The sequence below is a fragment of the Nycticebus coucang genome, chromosome 21 (genome assembly GCF_027406575.1).
Source record: "Nycticebus coucang isolate mNycCou1 chromosome 21, mNycCou1.pri, whole genome shotgun sequence".
In the NCBI taxonomy this organism is placed as follows: Eukaryota; Metazoa; Chordata; class Mammalia; order Primates; family Lorisidae; genus Nycticebus; species Nycticebus coucang.
Genome location: NC_069800.1, coordinates 66,575,954 through 66,591,113, shown reverse-complemented (window position 1 = coordinate 66,591,113; position 15,160 = coordinate 66,575,954). Strand labels below are relative to the sequence as shown.

Sequence of the window (15,160 nt, the reverse complement as noted above, 5' to 3'; positions counted from 1 at the left end):
AAGGCAAGTTCCTTGGAGCCCCATGCCTTGCCTATCATAGAGCTCTGCAGTGAAGACAGGTGGGGTTCCCTGTATTTGACCATGTTTCTTTTCTGCCTTTCCTTTTGTCCACCTGTTTTCTAGTCTGGATTTACTTTTGCTTCCAAATGCCCCATTTCAAACTGCACACGACTGTTAAAATCTTACCTTCTGGCAGAAATAATTTGCTGCTTTTTTTTTTTAGGGACAGTCTCATTCTGTCACCCTTAGTAAAGTATGGCAGCATCACAGCTCACAGCAACATCTAACTCCTGGGCTTAGGCGATTCTCTTGCCTCAGCCTCCCGAGCAGCTGGGACAACAGGCACCCGCCACAACGCCCAGCTGTATTTTTGTTGCAGTTTGGCAGGGGCCGAACCGCCACCCTCCGTATATGGGGCTTGCGCCCTACTCACTGAGCCACAGGCGCCACCCCAGCTGCTGCTCTTTTTACCTCATTTAAAGATCTCAGCAGAAGAGGTTGGGCAGAGATTCCTCCATGCCAACTCCATTTAGAGAGAGTGCCTCCTTGTAGGGATGCCTCTCATGGTCCTCACCCCAACACGTAAGGCCCGTTTTAAGGACAGCTTGCCCGAGATCACACTGCTTGTTGAAGCTGGTCTTGGCCCATCTGTCTGGTTTCTAAACTTCGCACTACACAGTATCTGAGGGCAAAAGCCTCTCCTCAGCCTGAACGCACTGGAGTGCTGAACTTTCTCGCCATATTATGTTGGTGGACACACCAGTAGGAGCAAGCTGTGTTGTATTCCTTTAAAGAAAACTGACTTTCGCCTCAGAAACTGGCAGGCTTTGTTTGAGTAAGCCCCAGGTTCGTGAGTGGAAGCATCCCACAGGCCTCCTACGTTCTTTGCCAGGGGCTGACACTAAAGGCTGGAAGGCCCCAGCTTCAGGGAACGTGTGGCTCTTCACACAAGTGGAAGCACCTCGTGGTGACCACAGGGCCCAAGACAGCAGCCGCCCCACAACCCTGCTGTTTCCCGAGGTGTGTCACTAGTCAGTAAAGAGTGAACTGAAGAAAACCCAAGTGGAAGGCTCTCTACCCGCCAGACGTCACTTGCGGGCAAACTTCTCTGCCCCTACTCACTAGCTGTGAGGCTGGGGACGACAGAGGTTCTGGGCCGCCCGCCTCATTTCTGGCACCGAGAGGTGGGGGCGCCGCTCCCGGCCTGCGGGCCTTAAGGGGCCTGGAGTTTTGAGACATGCCGCCTGGAAGAGAAAAACTGGGCCTTCCCTTTACCCTCTTCCAAGAGCTTCCCCGCCCCACCGAGCCGGGCGGCAGTGAAGTCCTGGCTAAAGGGCAGTCCCTGGAGGCAGCACCCACCCCCCGCCTGCGCCCTGCGCGCGGTTTCTGGGAATGCAGCCGGAGGGACCGACCCAGCTTTCACCCATGGGATGAGGAAAACCAGGCGGGAAGCGGCCGTGAGCGGGTGAACCGTGCAGGCCCGGGGCACCGAGGAGGACGGCAGGCGCATGCGCATGCGCGCAGGTGCCGCTCTAGCCCCCGCGCCGTCTCGGTGGCTGCCTCGCCCTCGGATCGCCGCGCGGGGGCGCCGCTCTAGCCCCGCGGCGTCTTGGTGGCCGCCAGTCTGCTCCGCGGCGTTCGGTGGAGATGGCTGCGAGACCCTAGAGGCCTGCGGCCCGTGGTAAGTGGCGTCCCGGGCTGCCCGTGGAGGGGCCGGCCGCTGTTCGGGCCGCAGTGGCGGGCTAGCGAGCCCGGTGGGGCGGGGCGGGGCGGGGCGGGGCCGACGTCGGGGCCTGCGGGCCGTGGAGCCCGCGCGAGCCGCTCCCGCCGGGAAAATGGCGGCTCGTGCGGGCTGGGGCGGGCTATCGCGGCCGCTCGCACTGAGGAGGGCCGGGCCAGCCGGCGGGGTCGAGCTGCTGGCCCTCCGCGTCTGTGTGGGGTCCGGGGAGCTCGCGGAAAACCAGTATCGCCCTCTCGAAAGAGGCTGTATGCCTAGCCTCACGGCGATGGGTGTTAGGATTAGCGAGGCGTTGTTAGTTTGACGAGCACTGGCCATATTTGTGACGCATTTTATCCTCCAGTAGCCCTGGAAGCAGAAAGGGGCCGCCCTGGCTTGGGGGCCCCTGGCCCGCGCGGCGTCCGCAGCTCGGGCTCGGTTCCGAGACGCCGGGCCGGGTTCTCTGCTTCAGGCCCAGCGCGCGAGCCGAGAGTCTAGGCCTCACGGACGGTGCTCCTGGCTGTGCCTGGGCTGCAGATGGTGCTGTCGCCTGCTGCCAATGGAATGAGCTTCGAGGCTGCGCGAAGAGGCGAGTGTGACGGTCGCGTCAGTGTGTCCACGTAGCCTCGTGGTGCCCCACGCTCCGTAGTCCAAAGAAAAGTGTTACACCTGTGCATTTTAAGGGAAAAAAAGAAGGGCTTGGGTTTATTCTGGAAGTATTTTTTGGATTTTGTGTTAAAAGAAGGATACCGCAGTGGCCAAGAAGACCCTGTCCGGGTCCTGCTGGAGAGGAGGCAAGCGGGGGACTTGCGAGATTATTGCAGCTCCTTCCTTTAAATTTAGTTTTAGTTTTGCAACCCCTTTACCCTGGAGCCTACAGCTCTTTAGTGGCACTTTGGATCAGTGTTTATTTATATATTTGTCTCTGTCAAAATAGTGCACTAGTTTACCTTAAACACTACGTAGACATCTCAGAAGTGTCACCTGGGAGACCCAGACCCAGCCTTGTTGTAAAACTTCCTGCTTAATGTGTTGTCCCAGCTCTCTTGGCTGTCCTGGGGAGGATGAGGCTGTTCATGCAGAGTGAGTTTCATGTGTAAGATGCTTCCTGTCTTGTTCTGGAACAGTGTGTATCTTTAATGTTTTTCTGGCTTTCCACCAAAAACTCTTTTTAGTGATTGATTAAATTCAGACTATTTCAAGCAAGTTGAGTTGGGTTGTGATAGCAAAGGGCACAAATAAAGTATAAAGTTGTGCACTTGGCTGCCCCTCATTGGTGCTCCTGGTTATGACTTGCTTTCCTGACAAACAGTGAAACTGCCCGTTTGTGTGAGCATCATAATGGGCTGGTGAGGACCCATGTTGTTAACAAGTGGTTCAGGTGGGCCTTGAAGGGTTGATGGGATTGTCTTCATGTGAGGACAGGAAGTATCAGAATGGGTACTTGGATTCCCATTTTCTGTGAAGTTTGCAAGGCCTGTGGTTGATACTGTAAGTCTTCATACAGCCTTAAGGTCTTAAATTCCCCTGGAGGCAGTTCTGAGCAGTCCAAGGGAGTGGGGGAGGGGGTTTAATCATTTATTTATGAGGTGTGCCAGGTCCTGATGGTTTTTTTGTTTGTTTTTTTGAGAGAGAGTCTCACTATGTCGCCCTTGGTAGAGTGCTGTAGTGTCACAGCTCACAGCAACCTCAAATTCTTGGGCTTAAGCGATTCTCTTGCCTCAGCCTCCCAAGTAGCTGCGCCTACAGGTGCCTGCCACAACACCCAGCTATTTTTTTTGTTGTTGTTGCAGTTGTCGTTGTTGAGCTGGCCCAGGCTGGGTTTAACCTGCCAGCCTTGGTGTATGTGGCTGGCGCCCAAACCTCTGTGCTACAGGCGCTGAGCCAGGTCCTTATAGTTTTTACACTTCTGCCACAAAGCATATTTTACCTTCTTTTTGCACTTGTCACATGATACCAAGTGACTTTCATTTGTCCCTTGGAGAGGAAAGATGGGACCATGTTTAATAGACTAGTTCCCTGTTGTTGTTGTTGTTGAGTCCTGCACTGTGGTACACATCTGAGAGGCCTTGTTTGTCATATGTCCATTGGGAAAGTCTCCCTAAGTGGCGTCCCCAGTTTGCTTTCTTATTTAAATGGGTGAGTCCCTGACAGTGGATGTCTAATATTGGCCTCTTTGTGGCTAGGATCAAGTAATGTATGTCAATTCTATTACAAAGGTCATATGATTAACAGCAGAAATGTGTTAAACAGGAAAGAGGAGGGCAAAGAACAGAGTCCAAATGGAGTTCTCTGCCTCCAAGTGTGAGACCATGTGTATTGCCAAGGCCTCATTTTATTTTTTGAGTAGTAATTTTGAGGGTAAGTTTGAATAGGTAATGACTATGAAACTTAATCAGTAGGTGGTAATTATCTTATGTAATTTGTAAAGGGGATATTTCTTCTCTCCTTGGTTATCAGACTGGTTTTGTTTTTCATATCCTGATAGAGACATTTAAGCAGTGTTTAATATGCTTTCAAAAAGATTAAATCGTTTTTGCTGTGTTTGGTTATAAAAATAATACATAATAGAAAATTTAAACAGTATATGAAAATAGAGAGTGAAAGCACAAGAAAAGATGCCATTACAGTTAATATGTGTTGGTGAACTGATTGTGCATGTAATGTAAAGTGGGGTGTGTTAGAGAATGTGGCCCTTGCCTGGCTGGCTTGTCACCTACTGTGTTCACCCAGGTACTGTGGACCTCAACCATGGTGAACCGAGGGATCCTCCTTTAATTTTGGCCTTAAAGAATTCCTTTATATAGATGTTTTTTGTTTTTGTTTTTTTCACAAACCAGCCTCTTGTGTTCAGTTGTCACCTGTGGTAAAACAAAAACACCCTCATCAATTTTTGTTCACTTAAACCAATTACCCCTACATGACATAATGAAGCTCTCCCTCCCTCTCCCTGAGAACAGGGGTCACCTTCTCTCTCCTTTGTGCCCAGCTCATATGGGCTCTTGGTAAATATTTGTCAAAGTAGACTCATCTAAGAGGGCATGTTTTCCCAAACCTTGCCAAAGAAAGCTTTGTCATTTTAAGAGATGACATCAGCTGTTTGCTGCTCATTTGCTAGCACGGTGCTGGTTGATTGGGCTCTTCACATGGTATAGTTCCAGAAAACCTTTTAGGAAACTGTAAGATCAGTATTGTCCCCACTTCACAGGTAAGGAAGTGCAGCCTAAGGAGATGCACACTTGCCTAGCATGTGTTAAGGCTGGGATTGAAACTTCTGTACCTGCCTTCCCTCCACCCCAATCTGTTTAACCAGGACTTGCCCTGGTTGTAAATGTCTAGGACAGCGGTTCTTGACCTATGGGTCGCGACACACAGGAACTGTATTATATTAAAGCATCAGGAAGGTTGAGAACCACTGGTCAAGGAGGAGGATCTTGTGCTGGGTGGGGGTACTGCCAGCTGCAGCCTTGAGGAGTGCTGGACCTGACTAAGAGAGGGGGACCCAGTGAGATGTCCTCAGGCTCCCTGAAAGACACGTAGGCCAGATGAGCACTAGCTTTTGAAATTGTTAGATTATATCTTAAAGACATAGTTCTCCCCTTTAAAACAGCATGTATTTAGTAGCAAACTATCCATTCTTTACCCCGCATGCATGCAATAATAATAAGAGCACTTGGAAGTTACTTTTTGTACTGGTTTGACTGTAATATTCAGCTATATGTGGATCTGTAAAAATTGATGCAGAAAATCCTGTTATTTTTGCCAGAGCTCCTTTGTCTTAAGTTTGGGCCAGCCCCCACGCTACCCCCCCAAACAAAAACAGAACTAGGCATTGACTTCTGCTGATCCCAGGGAAAGAAGGGAGTGTTCATCTAAAATACAAAGTTAATTCTGGACTTTAGAGTTTTCAGAGTCCCTAAGCATTAACTTTGCCCCTTGGCGTTGTGGCTTGAGACCCTAATACTTTCTTCATAGGCTGTAGCTAGCTCCACTTCCAGAAGCAAATGCTGTGACAGAAGCCCTTTTTTTCCTTTTTTGGGGCAGGGTCTCACCTGAATGCCCACCCTGGAGGGCAGAGCCAAGATATAACTCACTGCAGCCTTGGACTCCTGGGCTCCAGGTGTGTACCATCACACCTGGCTTTTTCTTTTTCCCTCTCTCTGTCTAGTATAACCTCATTCTTTTCACCTGAACTTAGATGGCAGCCAGTTTCATACTTGGCAATCCACATCTTGGTAATCACATGAAACTAAATGAAGGGTGGTGGTGGTGGCTGTCTGGAAAAATCAAATGTTGAAGCAGTACTTCTGTCCTTAAAGTCCAGACTGGCTGGGAAGGGAGGGGGTTTCTTTTGGCTCCTGGAGGACGTAGAGGAGCTGCTTCATGGGCTCTTCAAACTTCTGAAAACCACCCAGCTTTTGTTTGTTTGTATTTTGTTTCTTTGTATCTATTGATATTTCACCAGATTTGACATTAAAAATGTGACAAATTTTTATTCATTTTAAAATACCTTCCTAGTGCCTGTGGCTCAGTGAGTAGGGTGCCGGCCCCATATACCGAGGGTTGCGGGTTCAAACCCGGCCTTGGCCAAATTGCAACCAAAAAATAGCCGGGTGTTGTGGCGGGCTCCGGTAGTCCCAGCTGCTCGAGAGGCGGAGACAAGAGAATCGCATAAGTCCAAAAGCTGGAAGTTGCTGTGAGCCATGTGACGTCATGGCACTCTACCAAGGGTGGTAAAGTGAGACTGTCTCTACAAAAAAAAAAAAAAAAAATACCTTCCTTAAAAGTAGTAAACTAGCCGGGCGCCATGGCTCACGCCTGTAATCCCAGCGCTATGGGAAGCTGGGGCGAGAGGATTGCTTGAGCTCAGGAGTTTGAGGCTTGTCTGAGCGAGAGTGAGACCCCGACTCATGAAAAAAATGGAAAAAAAAAAAAAAAACACTGCGGGGCGTCAAGGCCTTGGAGGCTGAGGCAGCAGGATGCCCACAGCCGGAGTCTGAGGTTGCAGTGAGCTCCGATGCTACTGCACGCTGCTCAGGGCATAGGGTAGAACTCTGCCTCAGCAAAAAAAAAAAAAAAAAAAAAGAGGTAACAAACTATTACATATTAACGTAAATGACATTTTGTAGAAACCATTTTCTGAGACCAAAACAATTTAATGAGAAAGGTGGCATTGCTTTAAATTTTTGCAAATTTCTGTCTTAACTGACATCAGTTAGATTTTCACAGCCACTTCTGCATTCGAGCTGTAATATCATTGTCATTTAGCTTCTGGAAAACTGTACTCCTGGGAGTGGTGTTAGACAATGAATATAACATCTTAGTGTTACGCAGATGGCTTTGACCTTGGGGACCTCCTGAAAGTACCACCCTTGAGAAACGCTGTCCTCAGTAACACTCATTGTTGAGAAATGAGTTTTAAAATTGACTCCAAACACCTAGGGAGATGGATTACTTTTAGGAAGATTGGCCATGTCTTTAAATTATGTTTATTAGTCAACTATGGGCCTTTGGGGGAGAGTATGGGGCAGGCTGATTTGTCGCTGATAAAGATGTTTCAGTGCATTCCTCAAAGTGTCTCTGACAGACTGTCACTAGGTCTTTAACAGTAACTGTTGCAGCAGTGAAAATGGGACAGTAACCTATATTTGGGGCTGTGGAATTTGGAGGTTTGGAATGAGGGGAACATACGAGGACAAACTCCTGGTGCTGGAAGGGACAGTGATTTAAACCTGTAACCAACACAGATGTACTCAAGGGGTAGCAGTCTCTGAAGTACCCAGCAGGGATGAAGGTGACCTGGCCTTTTCATGCAGTGCTGTCCTAGAGTTGTCATAAGTGCCCTCTGCACACCCCATGCCAACTCATGGGCCTTATGCATCTGATGCAGCTGCACAAGGGGAGGTTCCAAATGGGCTGCACAAGGTAGGTTCCTCAGTGAGCACAGTAGCCTCCACGCTGCAGTGATCGCTGAGGCCTAGGTGGTGGGTGACCTTTAATAAGTGTTAAGGTAACCCTAGAATGTAAGATTTGCATTATATTTTCTTATTCAACATTAGACAAGGGGGGAGCCTATCAGAGATGGCAGTTGAGGAGGCTTTGTGCCCAACCATTAAATGTTAAAAGTGAAAGCTTTTCGTTTCTTTTCCTTCTCCTTAACCTTGATACATGAATTTATGTCTGTTTCTGGATCCTGGCATTCATTTGCAGAGTTGGGTTGTACCACCTCAATTGCCCCCTGAGGTCACAAGCCTGTTTTGCATCAAAAACTAGATAGAGGGGACTCGGGTGTAGGAGCCTGTGACAGGGGCTTGGCCCTGGCCCTACCAGGCATCAGTCCTCCATGGATGTTGTTTCAGTAACAAGTTTAGCTTTTCCTCTTCACATGTCTGTGAAGCAGAAATTACTAAAAGCTATGAGAGATTTTCTCTGTATTTTCCATGTGAGAAGCTTACTCTCAATACCTTTGCTTCATCGGGATGATTTTAGTAACGGTGGTGTTTGGTAAGCAGCAAAACTTCAAATTTTTCATCTAAAAGATTTAAGTGTAATTTATACAGTTGAATCAGATTCTGTATAGTTAGGTATTAGAAGCCAATGGAAATTGGGTTTCTTTCTTTCCCTTGGGCTTGCAGTGTTCCCAGCCATCTAAACGGTTGCTGGGGCTGGGACATCTTTTCAGATTTGAAGGCATACTCTTGTAGTGACTATTCCCTTAATGAAAACTTACCTATGAAAGACTTTCATTGAGTAATGTTTCTTTGTTTCTTTTTTGGTAGTTGCAAGAACTTGTAGCCAGCATCTTCTTAGTCTCTCCTCATCCACATAACAAAGGGCTGCTAAGAGAGAAGACTCATGGTAGACAAAATATAAATAAATGTGAATAGTTCTTAGGTTAACTTGTCAGAATTACAAACTCTGGGTTAGCAAAGTCTAAAACAGTGAGATTTTATTGTAGCGTTGGATATAGTTTCTGACTTCGTTTTGAATGTTTCAGGGGAAAATGAGGTTTGAAGAAATACAACATTTTGCTAACAGGTGGAAAATATGCATTTGCACATTACCTTTTTCATTAGAACTCAGCTGTTTCCAGGGGAGGGGTGTGCTGTGTTCTTAAAATTGGAACTTTGATAGAGTTTATATCATTTTAAAATGTCTTAAAGATTTAATTACTAAGAAATTAGTCTCTTAAGTTTGTGAAACTTTCAAGCGGCTAAGGCGCCAGCCACATACACTTGAGCTGGTGGGTTTGAATCCAGACTGGGCCCGCCAAACAACAATGATGGCTGCAACCAAAAAATAGCTGGGCGAGCGCCTGTAATCCCAGCTATTTGGGAGGCGGAGACAGGAGACTGGTTTGAGGTTGCTGTGAGCTATGATGCCATAGCACTCTAACCAGGGTGACAGTTTGAGGCTCTTGTCTCCAAAAAAAAAAAAAAAATCTTAAAACAGGCATGCTTCAGTTATTTAATCAGATTTTAGAATAATGAAAAAGTTGAGCATTCGGAATTAAGAATGGTTGTAAAGTCAGGTGTTTCTAAATTTATAGCTGAATTTCTTTTAAGTAACATGCTTTTCTTTCTTTCTTTCTTTCTTTTTTCTTTTTTTTTTAATTTTAAGGGACAGGCTCTTCCTCTTGTCACCCAGGCTGGAGTGCGGTGGGCACAGGGATCATAGCTCACTGCAGCCTCAAACTCCTGGGCTCAAGGGATCCTTCCACCTCTGGTGCGTGCTGCCACGCCCAGCTAATTTCCTTCCCTCCCTCTTTTCTTCCCCTCTTCCTTTCCCTTCCTCCCCTCTCCTCCCTCCCTCTCCCTGTCTCCCTTCATCTCCCATCCCCCCTTCTCCCCTCCTCCCTCCCCTCTAATATTGCTCAGGCTGGTTTTTTAAAGTTGCATTTTAAAGAAATTCACTGCTGGCAGTGTAACATTTTAATAAGTTGGGGGACCTGAAGGGAAAATTTGGAGGTTATTGTAGAACACATTTGTGGAAGGAAATGTTTGACGTCTTCTCTAAAGCATGGGCATGTATTAATTGCCTTGCACATAGCTGGTGTGTTCCTAAACTAATAGAAACAGCATGTTATGTAAGTTCTTTTATGTACCTTCCTTGGACCATGGGGGAGTCCAGATACCTTTTCTGGGGGGAAAAGGGTCAAAACTGTTTCCACAATTATAGTCGAACATTGAGCCTTTTCTCCCAAATTTGACTCATGTGCCCTAGATAGAACTAAGGTAGGTCAGAGCCCTTCACCACCCTCTGCACATGTAAAACGTGTCGGTCCCCCTTAAGAGGCCCTTATGAAGCAGTAAATACTACCAGTTTTATTATCTCATTGTTATGTTTTCCCTGTGATGAAATGTCAGGTACACATAGGGCACTTCAGCTGCTTCCTGCATGAAGTAGTTGTCTCCAGGTAGGGCCACGTGGAGTAGGGTGAGCTGACCAGCCAGCTTCTCCTTGGACGTTGTCCCGTCTTTGACAGAACGACAAACCAGATGAGTTTTCAGACTCCATATTTGGCAGATATTTTCTCCAAAGTGAATTAATGTGAGTCTAAGGAGAGCAATAACAGTATCTGTTGCTAAGGATAAGATTGTAGCTATGGAGAGAAAGTTAGAATTTTGGAACACACTTGTGTCTACCGTGGCGAGCTTGATGGCTTCCCAGTGATGACTTCTAAGAAGATCAGAGGTGTCATCACTGAATGTGTATGTGGCTTAGTAACATTTCAATATTTGGAATCTCTGCCAGAAACTCAGTGGCTGATGTTTTCTGACTTCTAGTGAACGTGCAGGTAAAAGATACAGTCAGAGGGCATCACAGACCAGTGAATTTTAACGTGAAAACGTTAAAAGTTCATTGATAGGATTTCAAATATTGCAGCTAACTTTTATGATATATAGTACTTGTCAAGGTGTGGTGTAATGTCCAAGAACATCCACAATTATGTGAAAAGACTGTTAAAATACATTTTCTAAATGAGATGTCTATGTCTGGCAGGGTTTCTTCATGTATTTCGGGCAAAACAATATATGGGACTGGGCCGAATGCAGCATCAGTAACCAGACATTACTTTTTCATTTAAAAAGTATAATGGATTCTGAGTTATAGATCTCCTTTCTAAAAAGTGTGATGATTTATTATTTTAATACGTATTTAAAATTTTCAAAATACTGGTAGATGTATTCCACATAAACCAAATAGCTTTTGTGGTCTTCAACTTCTAGGGGCATAAAAGTGTCTTGAGACCAGAGACACCAGAGAGTTGCTTGGCGGATGATGAACCATGATGGAGGGCTGCCACCTGTCCTGCTCTTGAGCAGCAGCCTTGCAGGCTTTGTTAGCAAAGCTGCTGAGCAAAGTTGGCATATATTTGTTTTTCTTCAACCTAAGATATCATAGTGTTATCCCTACTTAATTACTGAGTAGGAAATGGAGCAATTTTCACCTGAAGAAAAATTGTGCTTAATTTTTAATTCGTAATTCAGTGTTTAACTTACAGCTCGTTCACTTCCCCAGTTTCAGGAATGCTTGCATCTCCCTTTTAGGGGAAAAATTGGTATTAATTTGATGAGACTGCAGTTTTATGACCACATTCCCCGCAGGGGTCCTCAAACTACAGCCCGCAGGTGGTGTGATTGTATTTGTTCCCGTTTTGTTTTTTTACTTCAAAATAAGATATGTGCAGCGTGCATAGGAATTTATTCATAGTTTTTTTTTTTTTTTAAACTGTAGTCCGGCCCTCTAACTGTCTGAGGAACAGTGAACTGGCCCCCTGTTTAAAAAGTTTGAGGACCTCTGGGTAGTGTGTACAAATAAGTGCTAATCACAAATTGTGCTAGATAGAAACTTAATACACTTTTGTGTTGATAGATGTGTTTTTATTCCATAAGCTGATTGAAATATTACGTTTTCTGTATTAAGTTATGAAATTTTGAAAATGCATTTTATGAGCTCGGCGCCTGTAGCTCAGCAGCTAGGGTGCCAGCCACATACACCAGAGGTGGTAGGTTCAAATCCAGCCCGGGCCTGCCAAGCAACAATAACAACTACAACCAAAACATAGCTTGGCGTTGTGGCGGGCACCTTATACTTCCAGCTACTTGGGAGACTGAGGCAAGAGAATCACTTAAGTCCAAGAGTTTGAGGTTCTGTAAACTGTGACGCCATGGCACTCTACTGAGGACGACCTAGTGAGACTATCTCAAATTAAAGAAAAAAAAGAAAAATATATTTTATGATCTGATCTATTTTGAATGTCTTATCTCTTTCTGCGTAACAGAATGTTTCTGCAGAATGCAAGTTGAGTCTAGAAACGTGTTTATTTTTCAGAGTAATGTATGTATTTTATTTTATTTATTTTTACAGAGACAGGATCTCACTCTGTTGCCCAGGCTGTGGTGCAGTGGTGCAGTCACAGCTCACTGAATCCTTTAACTCCTGGGATCAAGTGATCCTCCTGCCTCAGATTCCTAAATAGCATGCCACCACACTTGTCTAAATTTTTTAGTTTTTTTTTTGTTGTTGTTGTTTGGTTGGTTGATTTTGTTTTGTTTTGTTTTTTTTTCTGTAGAGATGGGGTCTTTGTTGTTCCATCTGGTCTCCAGCTTCTGGCCTCAAATGAATCCTCCTTTGTTGGTCTTCCAAAATTCTGAGATTACAGGCATGAGCCACCTTACCTGGGCTGGATTACTACAAATCAAATTTTTTAAAAATATTTTTATTCTTGAGAACATATAATTTTTTTGCTTTTATAAATATTTACTATTATGAAATATAACAATTTAAGAAATACAGTAGACCCTCCATAGTTGACCATCTCCTTAAGTTGACCTACTTTTCATAAACCAGACATGTATATATCAGTACAGGAGGCCTAGTCCTTATGTTGACCACCTCTGTCTATTGACCAGTTTCTTAAACCTTCGGAGCAATTGTTTTGAGAGTAGGTATACCACATTGAAGAGATTGTGGCCATGGTGATGCCATTGGGGAATGCTGCAGTCTTAAAGTGATCCCTGTCTCTTTAAAAGGAGGCAAGTAGAATGTTTGCCCTTTGTGCCGAGGTCACTTAGGAGACCACCCTTGGAGGGGGAAGGCAGTTGGGGTAAGGCTGAGGAAGAGGTGAGAGGGGCCCAGCTCACCAGAGGGACTCTGAGAACCCAGGACCTAGTTGGAAATGAAGGCATTGTGAACCTTTGAGTGTGCAGATGTGGCTATGTGACAGATAAAAGGGGATAATTTTTTTTTTTTAATATATGCAGGTGAACTGTCATAGTGCTCATGAACTCACAGTAATGATAAATATCCGTTTTCTAGAAAAGAATTTTAGCATTTTAATTTAAATTATGTAGCTACAGTATAAAATTTTTAATGATTACCTTATATAATTTTTTCATTAATCTGTTTACTTTTTGTTCATGTTTCTCTGTGTTGGGTTTTATTGGGCTGGGTCCATCTGACAAATAGGCTCAAAAATTGGAAAAAAGCTGATGTTCTATTACTGGTCTTTGAGCCCCTCCTGGCTGTTCCTCTGTTGCCCTCGAGTGGGTCTGTCCTGGCTCCTTCCTCTCAGGGTATAGTGACAGTATCTGCCATGCTGTGTAAAGTTCTCTGCAGACAAGTGGTGTACTGGTGCCCTTTTTAAAATTATTATTGATATGTGGTTTTAATTACCATTTTAAAATCTATAAAATATTTTCTCCTTTTCTTTTAGGAGCTTACTCCATGGAAGCAGTCTTGTGGATAAGCTGAGTTGTTGACAATTCAAATCCTGTAACTAGTCGACAGTGACCTACAACAGCACTGTGGTGAGGCCTGGCTGTCTACTGGGACCAGCAGATCTCTTGGCCAGGTTTTTTTGTTGCTTTTAGGATTTCTGGGGAAAGTGTCCAGGCTTTCCACATTGGGGCAGGTAAAGTATCGACACTGCTACTCAATAGCAACAACATTTTGACTTAATGAGTTTGTAAATAGAAAATCACTTGTAAAGAAACTGATACAATGTGGTGTTCATATTTATTTGAAATACAAGTAGCCCTTCATATCAGTGGGTTCCATATCTGTTGGTTCTAAATCCTTGGCAACACCAGATTGAAAATATTGGGAGGAAAACAAAAAATAACAACGTAACAGTAAAAATTACAAATTAAAAAAAAACAGTTTAACAACTGTTTGCAAAGCGTTTGCATTTCATTATATGCTATAAGTTTAATACTTAAAAAAGATTTGCCTGGGCGTCACCTGTGGCTCAAAGAGTAGGGTGCTGGAAACCTGGCCCCAGGCAAAAACTGCAAAAAAAAAAAAAAAAAAAAAAGATTTGCCTGCTGTGGTGACTCATGCCTGTAATCCTAGCACTCTGGGAAGCCAAGGTGGGTGGATTGCCTGAGCTCACAGGTTTGAGACCAGCCTCAACAAATTTGTTGTGGCAGGCCCCATAGTTCCAGCTATTTGGGAGGCTGAGACGAGAATCACTTGAGCCCAGAGTTTGAGGCTGCTGAGAGCTGTAACGCCACAGCAGTCTATGGAAGGTGACATAGTGAGACTTTATGTCTCAAAAAAAAAAAAGGATTTAAAAAAGATTTAAAGTGTATGGGAGGATGTACACAGGTTGTATGCATTGCACTGTTTTATGGAGACTTGAATGTCTGCGGATGTTGGTATCCAAGGGGTTTCCTGAACCTAGTTTATATTCTGAATTTTAGCCTAAGGTTTTTAGATAAAAACTAAATTGTATGAAGCAGAACTCTTCCTGCAGAAAACCATCACCAAGGCAGCAGGTACTGGATTCCTTTTTCAGCCTAGCATGAGCTTCTCTGGTTCTCAGAGCTAGAGGGACAGCAACCCTTCTAGGCAGAAGCTGGTGCAAGCCCCTGGAACTGCAGCTTTGATAAAAATACAAAATATTGTATGAAAATCTTACCCTTGTTTAAGATCTCTATCAAATTCACTGCAAATTTGTTGCTTTGCCCAAGCAGAAAAACTATTTTCCTAAGAATAAAATTTGTAGCGTGAATAGTAACGATTGATGTGGTTGAGTAACTACCTTGTCACGTATGTGTACTGTAAGGAGCGTGAGAGCAGTTTGCTATGACTTGCCTAGTCACCTGGCTGGCAGCAGAGCCTCCTTTCTGCTCACTGCTGTCTCTAATGCCTGGCTCACAGGCTGCCTCTGAGTGCTCCTGGAGGCTCAAGAGTTCTTGTTCTGAGTTAGGGTCACTGTTGGTACCCTGACTTGGTTTCGCTGTGTCCTTTGGTGGTGGAGTCAGCTCAGATGACCATAGAAGTAGTGTAGTCTTGGCCTCAGCAGCTTCTAAGTTGACCTGGGAGTGTGTAGTCAAGTTTACAGGGCAGGGAGGTCTCTGTTAGGCAGCAGTTACTACTGGACAGGAAAGGGGGAAATGACAACAGCATTTAGAGGGAAGCATAAAAACCCCAAAA

At 45.0% G+C, this 15,160-nt stretch overlaps 1 protein-coding gene across 5 annotated transcripts in view; it reads left to right on the top strand.

Moving 5' to 3' along the window:
* The window catches only part of DIDO1 (death inducer-obliterator 1), a 57,268-nt gene that overhangs the window by 8,225 nt on the left and 33,883 nt on the right, over positions 1–15,160 (top strand). For 2 of the 5 annotated variants that reach the window (XM_053573416.1, XM_053573412.1), the window contains exons 1-2: positions 1,551–1,681; positions 13,437–13,634. The gene's annotated coding sequence lies outside the window, so the exon portion shown is untranslated. Of the gene's footprint in view, positions 1–1,550; positions 1,682–4,867; positions 4,926–13,436; positions 13,635–15,160 lie in introns of those variants that run through there. The other 3 variants (XM_053573414.1, XM_053573415.1, XM_053573417.1) reach the window with 2 other exon arrangements.